Genomic DNA, 20,529 nt, shown 5'->3' with positions numbered 1-20,529 from the left:
AGGACAAGGACAAAGATTAAAATCTTCTAAGAAAGAGTGTGCAGGCTGTGGTGTCTGCAGATCTTGATTTGATCATTAAGTAGCCTTGATACTTAGTTGACTGTTGAAAAGAAGTGTTTTCAATGTGTCTACAAGAATTTTCTCAGGCTTCTAGAGAAGCCTATAATTTAATCTTAAATCCTTCAGTCTATGAAGTTTGCAAGAGTACAGTGTAATAGTATGTTTAATGCCTCAGCTAAACACAAGTTAAAGTAGTAGATAGCATGTATTTGGTTTAGCCTTAGCAATAAGATGCCTGGAAAAACACCAGGGGGTTCAGCAGAAATATTTTCCACCAGCAGCTGGAAAATAAGCTTGCCTGCAAACCCAGTGGATATAGCTGCTCTAAAATGAAATACCAGTACATTGTATGAAGCAGCAGGCATTATCTGAAATACTTTAATGGGATCAATGTAATTCTGTATGGGTTATAATAAGTAAAATGCCTATTTTGAGATGGTTTATCTACCATGTAAGGGGTGCTCATTCTGATTTTCTCTTTGAAAGAACATTCCCAGAACTTTTTTTCTGAACTGGGGTGATGTAAAATTTTAATGTGGACTCTCAATCATTCTTTCTCATTGATCATTCCTCCATCCAACACAAGGTTTCACATATTTGTCTCACCATGGTAAGCAATGTTATACCTCATGTTAGGCATCACTGACTCAGCAGGCTGTGTATTCTGAGTAAACTCAGATTTATATACTTCTGTGAAAGTCCAGTTTCCTCATTAATGTGGAAATCCTGTGCCTTTGGTGGCATAAGCATGTGTGGAAGTCAGCAGTTGGATTAATTGTGTTGTGAAGCTGAGATAAATACCGTATTTTGAGGTACTTAGATTTTTCAGCCTCTAAAATGCAAGTCTAGTTTTCACTCTGGCAAAATTTCCATCTTCCTATTCGATCCAATTGGTTTGCAGATGGAACAGCTGTCCCAGCTTTATCAAGTACAGAATTCATAACAGGGTTTGTACAAGTTTTTACAGGAAGTCAAACGCAGAGTTATGGTTGTGGTGCCTTTATTGTGTTGCTTCATTCTGCCTTTGCTCACTGCTGTTTGAGCAGTACGACCTGAACTTTTGCTCCAACTAAGGCTGTCATGGAGACAGTGCTAAGTTAGAACTTAGCAAATGGTCTTAGCACAGTCTGTCTGCCCAGCTGCTTTGCCTTTTGTCCCTGACAGAAAACTTTCTCCAGAGGCTACCGTAAATTCCTTTCTGAGTTATGATCCATGTTGCGCAAAGAAGATTAATGCTTTTGGTACAAGCCAAAATATTCACTGCCAGATGTAAAAGAATAAGACAGCCTCTAGAGCAAAGTCTTTCCTCTGTTGAGAATTGCTTTTGGGCCCGTGTTTCATGAAGAGACCTTCCTGGGTGGGTTTCTGAATTTCCTCTAACCCCACCTGTGCAAAGAGGCTCCCAGGAAGATGTAGGCAGCTGCACACAGGTCTCCTAGAGAATCTTTTTCAAGTCCTCAAACAGCAGTGGAGTCATTAATGAGAAGTATTACTAGACTTACAAAGAATAAACCTCCTAAAAGCAAAGTTGGCTGATCTTGTGATGAGAAACACAAAATTTGCAGGGAACAGAAATGTAGAAATAATTGACTGATGTCAGCAAAACAATTGATGCTGTTTCATGATAACTTAATCAATACTTGCAACTGCAGCACTGGCATGCAGAATAAAAACTCTTTCTGAAAATCCAAGTAAATACATTTAAGGGCTTTGAATTCAACCAGAAAAAAATGTGCTTTAGATAAGTCTTTAAAGCATCAGTAACTTTGAGAAGAATATAAACAAATCATTAGTAGCATATACAATTTAGAACAGCTTCAAAAGTAGCAAAATACTGCAATTTATAAGTCAGAACCTTAGGTACCTCAGAAGGGTTAAGATTTTTTCAAAGGCACTGACTTCTCCAGATCATTTCTGGAAATAACTTTTAGCATAGTATACTGTGTGTCCACTATTTTTGATAGTAAAAATTTGAGCTGCTGTGTTTGCCTGGATGAAATTGTATGTTTCTCTGCAATACCTGACTTAACATACATCATCAAGTAAAGTTTTTGGGTAAAATTACTCTATTGAATTTCTAATACATTTCTGTTTAATCCAGTGAATTGGCTAGTAAAAATAAAACAACATGAACACTAATCTGAATCACATAGTCATTGAAATATTTTGATTATCCAACAATTTCAATCATATATCTCAAGGTTGAAAATGTACAACTTCAATATTTGCATGCAATTAAAGAAATCTGTCTCTACTTTTCAGAAAGGAAGAATATAGCATTTCTGATAATAATCTGGTTAAAAATGAAAGAAGCTGAGTAACAAAAGATGTCTTGAACCTTCAGAGAAATGTGGTGGTTTCCAGGCCTCAATCTTTGAACTTCAAGCTGTCTATGAGGACAAAGGAGCTGCTCAGACCATCTCTGCTGGTTGGCATTTATTGCTACAATTTGATAAAAATTACCTTTGATTTAATAAGGTGCAGTTTCAGGCAGATTCTGTGACCACCAAGCTTTACCTCAGAATGTTCTAGCAGTGGGGTCCCCGCAGAAGGCACATATCATCTTTCCACAGAACCCATTCCATCTGGCCCCTTCCAGTGAACAGCTGGCTTTTTCAGGTTCTGCTGCTTTATGTTGGTTCCCAAAAAGAATTGCCTGAGCTAGAAAAGTCAATTAGAGTTTTCCAGCTTAAGCTGGCATTTTAATTTATGATGGTTATTTTTATATCTTTATATACAAAAATAGTCAGTGGTGAAGTGTTAAACTATTAAAAAAATTGAAAAGCCAGTGTACACTCTTTCATTAAAGAAAATTTTGATGATTCCAGTAACAAACTACAGGTGAGTTCTAAATTCTGTAAACAGTATTGCATGTGGAAAAAAGCAAACTTTGACCATATCAGAGACTTAGATGTCCAATTCCAAAGTGTGAAAGAAAGCAAGAACACTCTATCAGATGACTGTTGAAAATGGATTCTAATGTTCACTGGGAAGCTTCTCTTTAAAGAAGTTTTGTTCTTTTCAATTCTTAGTTTTGAAGAAATTAAAGATGACTCACTTATATTTGGGCCTCCTAACTGTAGCTGAATTGTTATACTATCTAAAGTACCATTGCAAGAGAGACATCTGTGTTTTTAAGAGCTAGTTAATGGGAGAAAAGGCAACTACTTTTGGAACTACACATTTCCTCACATACCCCCTTAATGCCGCAACACAAAATCCAGAATTCTCATGATATTTATAGAGGGTGATTCTCACCCCACAAAAATGTGCATGTCATCTTTGGTTAGGGATAGTGTGAAGTTCCTTTTGTGGCCATGGTTTTCAGGGCCAGCTGTCCAAAGCTACAGCCTGACTGAGGGCAATCTGCATGGGTAAAATGCAAAAAAATACAGAAAAAGCATATTTGAATTTCAGGGCTGGCCTGTGACCACTGAGCTACCAGACTTTTCTCCATATGAATATATGATTTTAGAAAAAAATCTCATTGTAATAAAATTCACATTTTGTTTGGTGTCCACTTAGGGAAGTTATTCAGCTTTATAAGCACCATTTAAAGCAATCTAAAAAAGCATTCCTCAAAACAACTGGTTTTGCAACTTCTTGATATTTCAGTATTTCAATTTATTAAAGTGAGGATAAATATAGTATTATAATCATTACCAAGCAGTAATCTTTCATAGCAAATCATAGACATTTTTCTAATATTTGGAACAGCCTATCTGTCAGAAGTTTGAGTGTACCAATAGGCCTTAATAGCGCTGTCCAGCCCAGCCCGAAACTTTCATCCACATCCTCCGCCCATGGGCTGAAGAGCTCCATTTAAACTCAAGCCCTGTTCTTCATTCCTTCCATAGGCACAGCTGACTCCAGGACAGACCCTGGATCATGCTGCAGCCTTGTTTCTGGTTGTGTCTCCTGCGTGGATGTGGTTCAGGTTTTGCTGTACCTGTGCCTGCCCATGAACCTGTTATCAGCACTCTGCTCAGCCACGCCAGGGACTGTGGGACTGTGCTGTGCTCACTAAGGGTGGCTGCTATCACCCTTGGATTTTGCCTTTTCCTCCCTTGTGGCACAGCCTTGCTCATGTTGCCTTTTGAGTTTCTTTTTGAAGAAAGAAGGGCTTTCCCTGCCAGACTGGACCCTGGTGCACTGCCCTGGCTATGCCTCTTGCCTTCAGGGTTCCTCAGCAACCCGGGTGCCAGCAGCAGCCCCAGACCAGCCCTGCTCACCCTGGGTCCTGGTTTGGCCAGGACAGAGCTCATTTTTGCAGCAGCCAGGAAGGGGCATGGCTGGGACCTGGAGGTTGTTCTGTGCCACCTCATTACTGGGGGTGGGGAGGAGGGAGTTGCTTCTGGTTGAGTAAATGTGGCAGATGGAGTGCTGGGCTGCTGCCTGTTGAGTCGGGGGGAGCAGCTCGGTAGGTCCAGTTCTGAGCCAGAAGGAGCCTTTGGGTGGCACCAGTTCCAGGCTGGAGGGAGTGGTCAGGTCAGGCTCTGCAGTGAGCATTTGACGTGTGAATCACTCTTCAGTACACTTTAGTTACTAATACTGGTACTATCCCTTTTCTTATCTCATTGCTGTTTCCTGCAAACTGTTCTTACTTCGACTAATCTGTTTTCATCTGATCTTTGCCTTTTGTGCCTCTAATTCCCCTCTCCAGCCAGATACAGATGGGAGAGGGAGGGGATGAAAAAAGCAACACATGGCTGGGAGAGTGTCAGTAGGAGCACTAAACTGGAGAGTAGCATTCCGAAACCACAACACTCTGCACTGTGGAATGGGAGCTCAGGCAGGGGCTGAATGCCCCAGGCAGGTTCTGGGGTGCCAGGGCCTGGGGTGAGGGTGTGCTGAAGACCCTCCAGGGACACCAACAGCCCAGCCAATATGCATCTCCATGACAAAGGTTTTGGTGCCTATGCAGGACAACTTCAGCTGTCCAAAGTCTGCTGCCAATGGAAATGTGAGACAATATAATTATTTTTCTCATCCATGAGAGCCAGCAACAGCTCTTAATGGCCATACCTGTGTCCTGCCTTGTAGGTTTCTAAAACCATTTTCCCGTTTTAGCCTAAAATGTTTTCAGTTAGCAGATAACAGCAGGATGGAGACCAAGACACTGCAGGGGAAAAGTAACCAAACTGTTCACTTTTGATATCATTCTCTGTGGCTGCTGTTAATCAGACAGTGGAAAAAGAGCAGAGTAATTGGGGCTGATGGACTGCAGATACAGGAAAAGGACATATTCAGGATACATACATTGTTTTTCCACTGTGTTTTATCACCAGACTGCTTCATTGGAAAGCCAAACTTAGCTGTCAGTATCAGAATTAATGATGGTGATGTAATATGAAACATACAAATATCTTAAATTTGATTGATCAATAGTAGCATTGTCTTGTTGAGAGACACATTGTAAAAAAATACCATGTGGAACTTTTGTTTCCCAAAACAATTTAAAATTCTTTTAGTAGATCTGTATGCTCTAAAATATAAAGTTTTCATCTCTTTTCCTTAAGGAAAGTATTTGAATTAGTAATATTTTTATTTTAAATTTTATAATATTTAATGTGTACATTTACAAAAATACAATTACAAATATTAGGCAATTACAAATACTGTGCAATTACAAATGCAAATTTTAAGTCCTTTGCCATGATCCAGTTACACACAAGCTCACCTTTTTCTCTGCCAGGGGACCCACATCTCCATCACTCTTGTAAAGTGTCAACATCCAGAAGCTTCACGGAACATGCTGCAATTCTGAACTCAGAGCTAGTTATTAACTGCAGTCCTTTCCCCTCACAGCTTTATCAACACAGTGCAATATACACCATGATAACTTACAATTGCTGAGGGCTAATTAAAAGGCACTGATATTCCTAGTGACAGACTAGATTATTTTCTCCTTTTCCTATCAATAGATTATTTTTGCAACAGGCAGGAATATGGCCATGATAGGTAAGTATCATACCCCTACTTGTTAGAAAACTTTACATCTTGCTTATTTCCCAGCAAAGGGTTTCTCAGTAAAAAGCCTCTCATTTGCAAAATAGCAAGCAATGCATTACATTTGCCTCACAGGGAGAAAAGGTGCAGAGCTATTTATTCTGCTGATTTGAGTCATATTATAACTAAGTATGATAGGGCTGGGCTCTAATTTTTTTTTTAAACAATGAGCAATGGATTAGAGGCTTGCCTAGCTATTCTTCATTCATTAACACTGTAACTGTCGAATGCTCTGTGCTTAACAAAATCCGATAATTGCAGATAGCATTAGTTCTGCATCTTTGGAGAACAGCCAGCACAGATTCTAATGAAATAAGCCGACCATGCATCGGGGGATTTAGGAAGTACTGCTATGATGCTTACAATGACATTTTATTACTGATTAAATAATCTTTGAATCTGACTGTTCTGCAGTATTTTGCAACCTTATAGTAGCTAGATTCAAATAATTTATGAAAAAAAGAATAATGTGATTCTCAGTGGGTCTGATCTTTCATAAATAGAGTCAAGTTGTTCAAAACCAGAAGCTCATTAGCTAGCTCATTGCAAATGGTATTAATGCTGGAATCAAGCTGTATACACAGAGACTTTTTGAAAGCTTGCTTCAAAAGTAAATACATTCAGGCATATGCATTTTGAAAATTAGTGTATTCATTCAGTAATATGAACAATGTTTCATGTTCATACTTCATAGTCTGCTGATTTTTTTAAGATTTCTGATTGGAGTGTTAGGCTGGAATCTTGGCTATATGAGAGATGCATCCTCCCTATAAGCCTCACTTCCATTATATCTCTGAACCACTACAGCAATCACAGTGTTTCTGCTCTTTGTCCGAAGTTTTACATTGTCTGTATGTCCAAATCACACAGATCAGTCCTTATAAGAGAGGATGCCACAGTCTGAGACTTTTCTGTAAAACACCAGCTTGTAGCACTGCTCACAGGCCACCATCCATCCATCCAGCTGCTGCAGATGTCTCCATTCAAGAAATGCAGTTCTGTAGATCAGTAGTGAGAAAATAACAGCAGGAAAATGTAAGATTGTGAGTATCACTAAATAAATTAATAATTCAAATAGAATTTATTAATTCAGTTTAAAAATCAGTCTTGCTATCATATGGACTCATGCACTACTATGCTAAAGAAGTATCAGATATTTTCAACAGCATAGATCTCAAGAACAACATATATTTTAATCCAGGGGAAATATAGTCCATGGTATTAGTGTTACATTTCAATTTATTAACAGTTCCTTTGACCTCCATGAGATCTGTCCTTTCAAAAGGGTCTCTGTTAAGACCAGGAACTGTGTTGAAAGGCCTGGTGTGCACACAGGGTAAAATGTTTGGAGGTTCTTGCAAGTAAACTGGCACAGGACTTAGCAGGATATATTTTTTGACTTTTAAAATAAATTCTTTTATAGACTTGAATGTTATATTTGTCCTGGTTTGGGATAGATTCTGGGAGGAAACCCAGGACAACAGTGGTTTAGGGACGCAGTGAAAAAATTTGAGTTTTGGTGACCCTGACTGATTTGTAAATCTTGATGCCAATGAAATACAATCTATCATCAGGAAAGACAGCATTATTTAAAATATCTGTGAGGAATTTTACTGTATTCACTGTAGACTCCTTAACCATAACTACAACTTTCTGGGACCTCTTGTCATATTTATGGCTCATACCACGAGTGAATATGGTTTGTATTTAACAGTTATGATGAATTGTTTTTATGCATCAGAGCAAAACTTTATATTTTATAGTTGCTTTGAATTTGAACCATGAAATATTCATCACATTTTCACAACAAAAACTTCTTCCAACAAATCACTCACTCAGTTCATTTTGTATACTAATTTCATGTAGGTCTAGAATACAAATTCTGTGTAGAAGAAGGAGCATTACCACAACAGGCAGCTGGAACATTTGGAATCGTAAGTATTTGAAGAAATAATGTGACTTCAATTATTTTTTCTTTGTAGACTGGGGTGGAGTCAATTCTTTGTTTGGGAAACACTGCTCAAACTCCATAAGTCAGCGGTATTTTTGTAAGCAGAAAATCCACACTCCCTCCTCTGATGTGTGTCACTCCCTGTGTCTATGGAAAGCTGATATAACCCCCATAACAAGTTTTAACTGACATTATTTGGCCAGCAGGTCAAGGGAGGTGATTCTGACCCTCTACTCTGCCCTCATGAGACCCCACCTGGAATCCTGCATCCACCTCTGGGGTCCTTATCCCAGGAAAGATGTGGACCTGTTGGAGCAGGTCCAGAGGAGAGGGACAAAAGGGTTCACAGGGCTGAAGCACCTGTCCTGCGAAGACAGGATGAGAGTTGAGGTTGTTCAGCCTGGAGAAGAGAAGGCTCCAGGGAGACCTCACTGGTGCCTGACAGTACTTAAAGGTCACTTAGAAAAGGAGGGAGAGTAACTCTCTATGTTAGCAGATAGCAATAGAATAAGAGGAACGGTTTTTAAACTAAAAGAGGAGATATTTCAGCTAGGTGTTAGGAGGAAATTCTTTGCTCATAGGGTGGTGAAGCACTGGAACATCTTGTCCAAAGAAATTGTGGATGACCCAACCCCGGAAGTGTTCAAGGCTAGGTTGAACAGGGCCCTAAACACCCCTGCCCAGGGATTCTGATTTGGAGCTCCATAATCTTTAAAGTCTCTTCCAACCCAAGCCATTCTATGATTCGATGAATCTGTGATATCAGCTTCAGATCTATTTAAAATACTTATTTGTTTTTCTGTACCTGGACATCTCTGGTTTAACTTTTATGCACTTATTTTTCATAGCAAGATGAATCATCATAGAACATAGTCTTATATGAAAATATGAATAAATGGTTTACATGGTTTTATACCAACCTCTGAAAATCCAGAATTGAACACTTTAATGCTTGACTTAGTCCTCAACCATTGATGGGAACCTGCTGACTTTTTCGATATCCACCCAGTCCAGGTAAGCAATGCTGGAGTGAGAGGGAATATTCCTGCTTCAGATTTTGACCACTGGTAATGGCCTGCCTAGACAAAGGATCAAAGGAGTCATCCATATTCCCAACAGCTGGCCACCACTTTAGTTTAGCCATTGGCTTCAGTGTCTGGAGAAGAAATGCAGAATTAAATTAAGTTTGTCACAATTCAATCACCAGACTTTTGTTTTCATTGAGTATGATGATAGCTGAAGTCATAGTGACTGACTGTGTATATTTTTATAGGTAGCAGTGCATTAGGAATTTTGAAACTTTGGTCAAGGTTCCTCCCCAAAAACTGGTATGGATCAGTGACTGATGCACTAAAATTGCTATCATTCTGGAAGCTGGTTCAATGAGAAAATTTAAGATTTGTGTAAGACAACAGTTACAGCTCCTAGACACCATTCTGTAAGAGAACTAGCATTTCATATTAATTAAATTTTCTAAATTTTATTAATAACAATTTTACTACATTTTAAGTCAGATAGTGAAAGATAAAATCATCTGTTTGAATTCAAAATGAACCCAGTGTCTGTTTCCCTTCCAAAGCAAACAAACAAAAAAAGGCTTAGCGTTGTGGGGTTTCATTTGAATTTAAAGAATTTTCTAAATTAAATCCAGGCAAATATTGTTATGAAAGTAATTTTCATTAACAATCTGAACTTTCTAGAAAATTATCAGAATCAAACCAATCTATTTCAACATTTTCTTTAGACTTTTGCCTGGTAAGGTTTGGAAATTCTAAATGGGTAAGTTGTTCCAATCATCTTAAAATCTGTACAATTTTTAAAAATGTTATCCTGACTTTTGAAAATATGCTTATGAAAAATTTCTTTCCTATGATGAATAAAATGTAGCTTGAAATGCATTTTTTTCTTGATTTTTAATTATGTGGTATCTCTTTTTAAAATCAATTCAAATGAGGAGTCTGAAAACTGTTTAGCATACAACTCCAACTTCTCTCCAAAGTCCTTCTATCCAAACTATTCTGTGGGTATATAATGAATGTAAACAAAATTTTAAAAAATAAATGCAAACCAGAATACTTTAATTTATTTTACGTGATGCAAATATTTTAAAGTCTGAATTTTCGAGACATTAAAATAACTGCGCAAAAATCAGGCTATGTGTTTGACAGATAATGCTGAAGACAGACCCTGACCAACATGCCTGTAAGCAAATCCTTAAAAGATCAACATTAGTATAAGATCCAGACAAATAAGTGATTTGAGCCACAAGATGCCAGAGGGAGAATGGAGAGATGCCACTGTAGACTGAAAAGGCAAGGAAGTGCTAAGAAAAATAAATACAAGTTTGTTAACTAAACCAATAAAATAAGGGGAAGAGTTTACATAAAAGAAATTAAACTAATTCTGAAGCATAAACACAGAGATAAAACTGGAAATTCCATCATTAGACAATAGAATATGCAAGAACACAAACCTTAATCTTTGCTGTTTCTTCAGTATAAACAAATCTGCTGGTTGCTAGCATTATTGCTGAAAACAGATCTCATCAAATTGTACACAGAGAATAATTTCATCTTTTGGAAATAAAGCTATTATTTCACTATACCTCTTTGTCCAGGAAACCTAAATTTAAGACTAGATTGAAAACAGTCAAAGACACAGTCTCTTATTATGTAGTCAACAACCTGAAGGCACTGGTTTCTCTAAAGGCTTAAATAAAAAAAAGGGAAAAAAAAAAAAAAAAAAAAAAAAAAAAAAAGTAAATAGGGAAAGGGGTCCAGAAGGCAGGATCTAATGTAATTTAAAACTGGAATTACATCAGCAGTTTCAAACAGATGGCAGAATGCAGAGATAAATGTGTTAGCTCTTTTAGCTTATTTGGTCTCTCCATTGTTTGCATCATTAAAACATGCAATAGTTTACAATTTAAAAATATACTGTGTATTAGACACTGGAAAAATGGATATGCACCTGAGAGAGAGAAATGTGCTTGCTACATGCACCTACTGAGTGGAAGGAGGTAGGATTGAATTAATTTGCCATACTTTAATGTACAGTATCTGGGATGCTTTAGGCAAGTCTGCAAATAGGTTTCCTAGGAAATGAGATGAACAAAAATATAACGACCTTGAAATTATAACCCCAAATGTCCCAAGTATTTAGCAACCTAGCTCAGAAGTGGTAATTACATAAAAAATACAAAAGATCCTTAATTGCTTCAGTTATAGTGTATCTAGGCAGGTCAGTTACTGTACACAGCTGCAAAAAATGGTACGTGATTAATAGGGGGTTGCTTATGATAGCACTAACTAGCTAGTGTGTAGTGCAAAACACTCATTTCTTTTCCAATTAAAGGAAAAAAATCTGGTTTTGATTAGGCTCTTCAGAAGGTCTAAGTCTGTAGCAGCAAAATACTCCACTCTTCACACCGTTAAATGTTTTAGTCAAGGACTAAGCAGCATATATTCGTGAAAAACAGAAAGGTTTATATAAAATATTGGGGTGAAAATGCTGCAAATATCAAAATAAGACACTTCAGACCCTTTTGGTTATTCTAGTTCATTGGCTATAAAACTACAGGGTAAACCATTTCAAATAAATAAGACTGATACAGGTGCGTCTCTGGAGCTGGAGCCAGGCATCAACCTTCCTGTGATTCATTAAACTGCAGTTAATCATTCTTTCCACGTAGCTCTAAACTCATTCCATCAAAGTTTGAAGAAGGAAGCATTCAAAAAAAATCACGTAAAAGAACTTGCAACACTTCCACATAGTACTGGGGTTCCAAGAGGTCCAGGAGAAACACTGAATTATATGCAGATCTCGCCAGATTTGTGAACATCTCATGGTTCACCCGTCAACAGGTTGAGAAAAATGTGTGGTCCTGATCTTTGGAGCATTACTTCAAAAACCTGCCCTGCAGATGAGTTGCTACAATGGTCCCTGCTCAGACCAGAGTACACATATTGGAAGTACAACTTGGTCCACTGGGATTCCAGCGCTTGGCTGTGCTCTGCTTTCATAGGCTCTGGTGTGCTCTAGGAATGGCTCCATCAACATTTGGGGAGGGGAAGGGACCAGGAATCAGGGGAGGGGGTACAAATGGCAATCAACAGAGGGCATGAAATTAATAGAATTTGTGGGTTTCCTCTTGTCTCTAAGGAGACAAAGGAAAGTTAGCACTGGTAAGTCAGCATTCATTCCTGGGTGGGGTAACACTCTATACTTCAAAGGGTGGATAGAGAGGTTTGCTCAGGCATTTATTAGAGACTCACCTTGCAGATCTCTCCATATCCTGGCAAACTTGATTCGTGTGTCTGAAGTCACCATAGCTGCTAGACAGTGATGACTTTTTTTAGGCAGCAAAAGCTGAAGGTCCAGAAAATGAAACAAGGCTATCAAATACATATTGTTGTGGGAAATGGGCTTTTGAAATTGTTCTCCAAATTTTGGTCACACTCATAGCTTTCTCTTCTCTTGAGAAAAAAGTTAACAGCTACTTTTCTGGCTTCTGCTGAGCATATACGTGTGTCTTCAGTCAGTGAATTTAAATCCTGCATAATCTATAGTTTTCAGAGAAAGTAACAGACAGATTTAAAAGCCCTTAAAACAACTGCATTATTCCCTGGCAGAAGAGTAGATTTACAGACAAAACAGAATCATTTTGTGCCATGATTTGACCATTAAATTATTCTGCATACTGAGCATGATCAGAAACTATGGCATTAGATCAAGCACTGTGAAAATAAATCTGTGAAGAAATTTTCAGAAATAAATACAAACCTGCATTCTGCTTTGCTTTTCACTGGGATCACGGAAAGTGATAAAGGGAGATTTGGAATGCAGAGAAGTAAGGCAGATTTGGGTACTCTCTCCTGGGAGAAATCCTGAATTATCTTACCAGGGAATCCCTCTTGAAGTGTCACTGAAGCCATCTGTGGCAAACCCCTTCCACTGCCCTTAAAAGTCACAGCTTGCCAGGTTCTGTGGCCACTTGGCTCTGATCTAGGTTCACTTTGAGCCCTCATCTTTTTCCTGTGCAAGTCTTAGAGAAGAGAACAAGCTAAACTCTCCAGCAGATTTTTAATTTGGTACGCTATAATCTCATCTTTGGCATCTCGCAAAACAGACAAAAAAAGATCATTCAGAGAAAGCAGAATTTCCTACAGTCAAGTCAAAGTCACACTGAATAGTCTAGTTTCTTTAAAGGGCCTGATTTCACAGGTTCAGATAGTGTGTGAATAATGATTTGCAAGTGATGTTTTCCTATATCATTCCTACTAAAGATTTCCACTCACCAGATCAAAAATAAAATTTTCAGTTTTTAGAACTGAAATGCAGAGCAGAGTGGGTATCCCCCCAAGAGAAATTTGCACAAAAACAATATTAACTGCAAGGCAGGTCAAATGTTCACTGACACATCTTGACAATGCCCCTTTTCTTTACATTGACTATATTTGATTAAACTGATTGAAATGCATTTCATACTTGTGCTTTGTCAATCTATATTTTGGGCTTCATGAACAAAATGATACTAGATTGACTTACCCAGATACTTCACAAAGCTTGTCATGTTGAATTAATTAAAGTTGCTTGTATAGCATGAGAATATGTAGATTCATATTTTCAATTCTGTATTTGCTTTACCACCAAATAAGGGGATGATGAAACATTACCTTAGTAGTTAACAGATATTTTAAATTTGGTATTCATTTCTTTAGAAACCTACAATGGAAATATTACAATAATTGTTGCACACATTATGTAACATTAGTTACATAAACCCAGAAATAATAGAGTAGTAACCAAGAGTAGTAGTGAATAAAACTAACTATGCTTTCTCTTTTTTTCCTTCCTTTTGGGTAATGGGTGATGCAGAAACATATATACAATTGCTCTTCAGAAACCTGAACATAAATAATTTTGCTAAATCTCCAAAGTCTTGGAGATATTTTGTAGTGCAGTCTTGTAACATTGATAGTGAAGTCATTGGATGGTATTAACTTCATTCAGAATACAGTAGTGATTCCCCCATCTCACTTATAGTATCCATTTGGGATTTTGTAGCCTATCTTATAGTATCTAGACCCTTTGCTGTGAAACATTATGACTTAATAATGCTGCAGTCCACTTTAGTGCATTTCTTTTTGCACGTAATAAAACAAGTAAGCAGTGTAAAACATGAAAGATGTCAATGAGTTTTACAAATGCAATTAGAACCAATGATGTGAATACATTATATTTTTAGGTGAGAATATGAACAAAACATTTGAAAATGTGATTGTCATTCAGATGTAAGATGGTTGAATACAATATTCTGTCCAGAAGCTGCTATTACTTGATTTTGTCAAAAGCCCCTTTTACCTTTTTATTCTTTAGTCATGATAATCCAGAGCTGGGAATTTAAGGCTGTGTAGCAATGCTTGGTTCCAGCTGACCTGATCATTTGAAGTGGAGGGAGGAGTCAGCCTGGGGTGCCATCAGCTACAGAACCAGCCAAGCCATAATTACATTGGGTGTCTGGGCCACATTTAATTTAAATATTTAATCCAGTTTTAATTCAGCTGGAGGGAGGCAGGAAGGCAGGCAGGCAGGCAGGCAGGCAGGAAGGAAGGAAGGAAGGAAGGAAGGAAGGAAGGAAGGAAGGAAGGAAGGAAGGAAGGAAGGAAGGAAGGAAGGAAGGAAGGAAGGAAGGAAGGAAGGAAGGAAGGAAGGAAGGAAGGAAGGAAGGAAGGAAGGAAGGAGATGGGCATAGGTAACAGACTGCAGAAGGAATGAAGTTTTCAACTTAGCAACCACAACTGACAAAATGAACTTTTTCAGGCAGCCCCACAGTATGAAAATCAGACTACAGGTTGGAGCCAATAAGTCCAAGGAAGAATATGACAAATAAAGTACAGCTGCACATCGTATTTGTAATAACAGAGCTTAATTAGAAAGTGATTAGAAAGCATAATGGTTATCAAATGATGCTTGTGCCGGAGATGCATTGCAACTCAGCTGCAAGTGCTATGAGACCCTTTGCTTCCGCACAAAAGCCTAGATGAGATTCCTCTGTTACAGGCAAGCTGCCAGTTATTATTTTTTACTGTAGTAAAATGCTCAAAATTTCAGCATTGAAAACTTCCTTACTGTTCAGTACATAAAATTATTCTGCTTTTATATATAGCATTTTATAAATCTGTTTGCTCCAGTCCATGACTAACATTTCAACTTGAGTGCTTTCCAAGTAAGTTTTTTGGAGCACTTTCTCCTTTTTAACAGGGTCTTTGGGATTACTTGATTGCTGACCTCTTTGGTCCAACACCTGAAAACACTTGCAAACTCAGAACTTCTGATTGAGATGGAATACAACTTTTGTAATATATCCAGTATTGGCATACCAATTTCAAGTGACAGAAGCAAGGTTCATGTCTGGGTAAATAGTTTCCAGGGGTCAACTAACCACACCAAGAAATAGGCACATAATTTCTAGTTTGATTTATCTACATTTACTTTCCAGGAATAGAAGTCTCACTTCTGCCATTTTCTTTAGTGTTCAGCAGCTCTTTTCTGGCATGACTCTTCTTTTAAGCTCTTTCTTAATAGTATATTGCATCCATCACACTTACGTAGGTTTTTTAGACTTGTTACTCTCTTCTGAACCCTTTCCTAATGACAGGACTAGGTAGGATTTTAATGGCAGTTTCTTCAAGGCAGTACCACCTTCTATTTTTACTATGATATGAGGCTGCTCTGTTTCTGCATGGATCATCTGAGCAGACACAGCCCAGACATCCATATTGTTATAACTGCTATAATAACTGGTCAGTCCTTGCTTCTATTATTATCTTCTAATCTGTAACTGCAAAATGGACTTACACCACACTCACGTTTTTTGCCCAGATGAATACACTGTAACTACTCAAAACAGCCAATGTTTCACTGATGATTTTGATTACCCATTGGCAGGATTTGGATGAAAACAGCAGCAGTGATGCAGCCTGTGCAGGTGTTGGGAGAAACAAACTATATTTGCTGCAGTCCTGAGGGTCCTTTACAGGACAACTTGTGTCCATCTAGTCTTCTGATGGCTGCTAAGTGGCACTCACACATTTCACACTTAATTTCTTAAGTGGACAAAGGCACTTGTTCACAAACTCAAAAATTTCTTATTTCCCCCGTCTTTTTAATTAATTATTTAGTATTTTCCTCCATTAAAATCTTTAATAAGGTTTAAAATATTTTTTAAACAGTCACATAAAAGAACATATTAGAAATGATTCCTCAGCAGTCAGAGAGAATACATCATGAGTGGCTCCCCTGTGTTTACAGGAACTACCCATCAGACAGCAACCTGCAGTCTCACTTATAATATCCATTTGGGACAGTTCAACATGTCACGAGCCATATTCATTTATATGTTGCAGATGAATGATTGTGATTGATTCTCAAGCAATAGAACAGCTAAGTTTCATGCAAATGAATAATTGAACCAACCTTGCCGTCTTCAGTATCTTCAGACTTAGTTTGAAGCAACCACTTTCAGCTGGAATAAGTATGCTTAATGGAATAGACATCACTGCCTCATAGCTCACTCAGCCAAAATTGTCTTCTGCTTGAATTGGCTGGTGTGTATACCACAGAGAAGCAATGCCAAGTACCTTCTGGTGGAATCCCTAGAAAGGTTTTGGAAAATCTCAGAATGAACACAAGTTGCAATGAAAGCACAATAATCATGAAGTCATTCCTGTAGTTTTATGGTACTTTTTTTAATTTTCCAAAGCATTAAGGAAATTCCAGCTGAAAACTCTCTGTAGACAGCCTGCCTGTCTGTGAGAGGGTGGGAGAGATAATATTGTGGATTTGACTTTCCACTGTCTATTACAGTGAAGAGTAAGAACAGTAAGGATAACGTTGTGTACCCTGGTAACTGGAGGCACTAGAAAGATGCAGAGCAACAAACCCATCGAAGAATATAAAGTGAGCTTGAGGGAATCATATGGGTGTTGCTGGACCTCCCCTATCTAATCCCATCAAGATTTCACACCTTCCTCTCCTATCCCTGACCATGAATACTAGAACCACTAGGAAAAATATTTTGTGTCAAAAATAGTTAGCAACTAAATACAGCAGAATAGGTTATTCAATATCATATGCGAATTAATTGGATCATATTGTACACAAACTTGAGAAGTTTGCAGATTTTGTTTGCCTTCACTGTGTAATATGAACAAAAGCTTGTACATTGCAAGCAAATCACTAGGATACTTGCCTACAGCTTCAAGCATCAGATAAACAATTGGTTTGGCATTTTCAAAGGTCCTTAACTGGTTGCCATGCCTCTTTGATGTTTCTGTATTAAAAATATACTTATCTATATTTATAATGTGTTAAATACTTTCATCTTTCGTGTTACATTTAGATCTTTTTTCTGTGATTTGCCAATGTCAGGGAAGGATGGATTTCAGTAAACTGTCTGGTGCTCTTGGATGCAGATAAAATATATGTAACTGAAAATGAAATTTCAGATTTGTTTCATGAAGACAAGATGCATTTCAGTTTTATTCGTAATGTTAATGTTATAGCAAAAATGGATGATATTTTTTTCTCAAATGTCATAAAAGACCAATTAATAAATGGTCAGTTTCCTTGCTCAGCTGACATAGCAAAGAGAGAGGGATCATTTAGAAGCATTGATAGGCCAAGAGGAGTTTATATATGGAATTTTCATTTTAAAAAGAGACATATTTTACTCTGTAGAAAATCATATTTCACTGCAGAAAATAACAGTTGGTTTCTGTGCAGTTGCCTTGAGACTTGCTTAGTTCTCATTATCTTCAATGGAGATGAATATGTATATCTGAGGAAATATTTTGGCCTTGAGAGAAAGAAAGAGGGAGCATTTGGATTTGCGTGTCTACATAACTCCAACTTTTCTTGGTACAGCTGAATCTACTGTGACTCTTGAGAGAAGTTGGCTTTCTCACACTGAATACAGAGTCCCAAAAGAGACTTTTGTCTGGTGCTTGTTGTACAACTGAAATCATGGAATCAAAAGACTTTGCTCTCTAGAACATTGTCTGGGGGATGGAAAGGTAGAAGAGAGATACTTTACCCTCATTTTGTGTTTAGCCCCAGTCTGGGTTTTTTTTTAATGTCCTCAGCTAACAAGCTCTTTTCTGGTCATGTGTCAATCCTGCCTCCTCAGAGGGCTTTCCTACCCAGGTAGGAAAGATGAAAAATATAAAAAAAGTTATTTCTTAAGAATGCTCTCTCAAGTATTTTCTGTTGATATGACACTCAGTGGAAGATTCTCTGTAGCAAAGTGCTGCCTGCTTCACTCCTGTCCACTTAAAGTGATATTACATCTAAACTCCTGCTTCACTTCTCAGCTAAACCTGCACCTGTGTATCAACAATAAGTATATTGAAAAGAACAGGCAAATGTGTTGACTCTCTTCTTTTCAACATTTTTTTCAAACCTCTCTTGATAGTTTCCTCCCAGAAAGAGAGTGAGGAGTGTGTGCAAACACTTGTTCTCCACATCAAGCCTGACTGAACAATTTCTCTGCTATTCTGAGTTTCTGGTGAACTGAAAATTACCAGCTGTACTGAATTGTGACAAACACTGTGCATGTGTGTCTCTGTGTGTGGAAGAAAATATATAAACAGTAACTATCATATCTAATGACAGCAAAATAGGTTTCACATTTATGACCCAATCTAGCATTTTAATTCCATAAAATACAAATGCACCCTTAATTTCTAACTAAAGCTTATTTCTTCAAGCCTCACAGAAGCATACAGAGAGCATATGCAGAACAAGAATTCTCTAATGCCTTTCCTTGAGACATAGTCACTGAATAGGACAGCAACCATGTAAATGCAGTCATCATTGCACAGGTTTGATAAAGAAAATGAGATTGCACTAGGAAAGAAGACAGGTATTTTATAGGTATGCATCTTCCACTTCATACTTCAGGATGGCTGATCCACATCCAGATATACTCAAAGCTGATCAATACCAAGCTGATTTGCAATGACAATAGAAACTCATTCAACTGCAGTAACATATTTGCCACCCTTTGATGTCTATATTCTTAGCATTAACATGGTAACAATCTAAGCTTTCTCTTTGTGTGCTGCGTCACTCCCTCCATGTCAAAATAAACCACAGTAGCTATACCAAAAGTGTGGTCACAACCCAGCTAGCTAAATTCTTGCCAAAAATTGACTTCAGTAGCTGTCTATGGAGTCTGCCAGAATACTGTAGGCCAACTCATACCATGTGTGCCTTTTAGGGTCATGGCTTCAAAAGAACAGCAGAATTGCTAAAATCTATCCATCTTTTCAGCTGGAACCCTCTCCATCCCTCATGAATTATAGTCACATCTAATAGGAAGGAAATAGACAAAAGCAATCTGCACAGAGCACACCTAGGAGAAAGCAAATAAAGCTTTCAGACCCTGAATGGGAGCACTTCATATTGGCAAAATTGGACTGCCCAGACTGAGTTGCATAGTTGCATCCTAAAAATAACAGTTTTTAAATCACTTTCTATGAATTACACTTGTCTGAGAACCTGGGAGACAACAATCCTTCCTGAGTATTCAGTTAACCGAAATCCATACCTGATTTTCTCCAGAGGCACTGTAAAAAGTGCCACTTTTCTGTATATCATGGTCTGGCCAATCTGTTCCCTTGACATGACTGCTCTGGCAGAAGGTCTCTTCATAGAAGCTTTTCAGTCAAATATGGTCCCTCTTTCACTAAAAGTTTGCAGTTCTGGGCAGGGATATGAGCAAGAACAGCAGACTTTGAAAATCAAAGACGTGACTGTAATTTTGTCATAATCATGACTATATAATAACCACTACATTTGACAGAAAAGCTCTACATTGTAAGTGCAGGAAGGCCACTACACCTGACAGGTGATCTGTGCTGTTCGGGCACAGCAGCATTGCAGTGAGACTGTGGGAAATGAGACCCCTCCAATGTTTAAGTGTGGAAACTGGTGGGTTTTATTTTACCCAGAGAGCTGGCAGGGACACAGACCAGCAGCATGCTTATACGTCCAGCAGACTGCAGGAGAGATGGCTTGCCACAGAGTCCATTCTGGTGGATTTAAGGGGTACAGTCCTTGGGTCTCTTTCACGGACTCAGAATCTCAGGATTATGGAATAGAAGGAGGTCACTGATGAACTAAAAAAATGAGACAAGCTCTGATTACCCCCACTGCTACTGCTGTTTGTTCTGCTCTGAGTATTTGCCATATCCACACTTGCATGAAGATTTGCATGCATTGTCTGTGTGTCCAGGATTACCCTTATTCAGATGGCATGAAGGGACAGTGCTCTGATCTGGCAAGATGAGGGAGAAACACTGCAGACCTGCATTTTGTGCAGAATGGATAAAGTGAGATAAACTAAAGAGGATGCAAGTTGAAAAAGACAAAGAAAAAAAAATCCAGAAGGAGCAGAAAGAAAAGGAATAACAACAGATGTCAGAGAAAAGAAGGACCAGAGTGGG

Source organism: Vidua chalybeata, chromosome 1, assembly GCF_026979565.1.
Source record: "Vidua chalybeata isolate OUT-0048 chromosome 1, bVidCha1 merged haplotype, whole genome shotgun sequence".
NCBI lineage: Eukaryota > Metazoa > Chordata > Aves > Passeriformes > Viduidae > Vidua > Vidua chalybeata.
Note: the sequence above shows the minus strand (reverse complement) of the source record.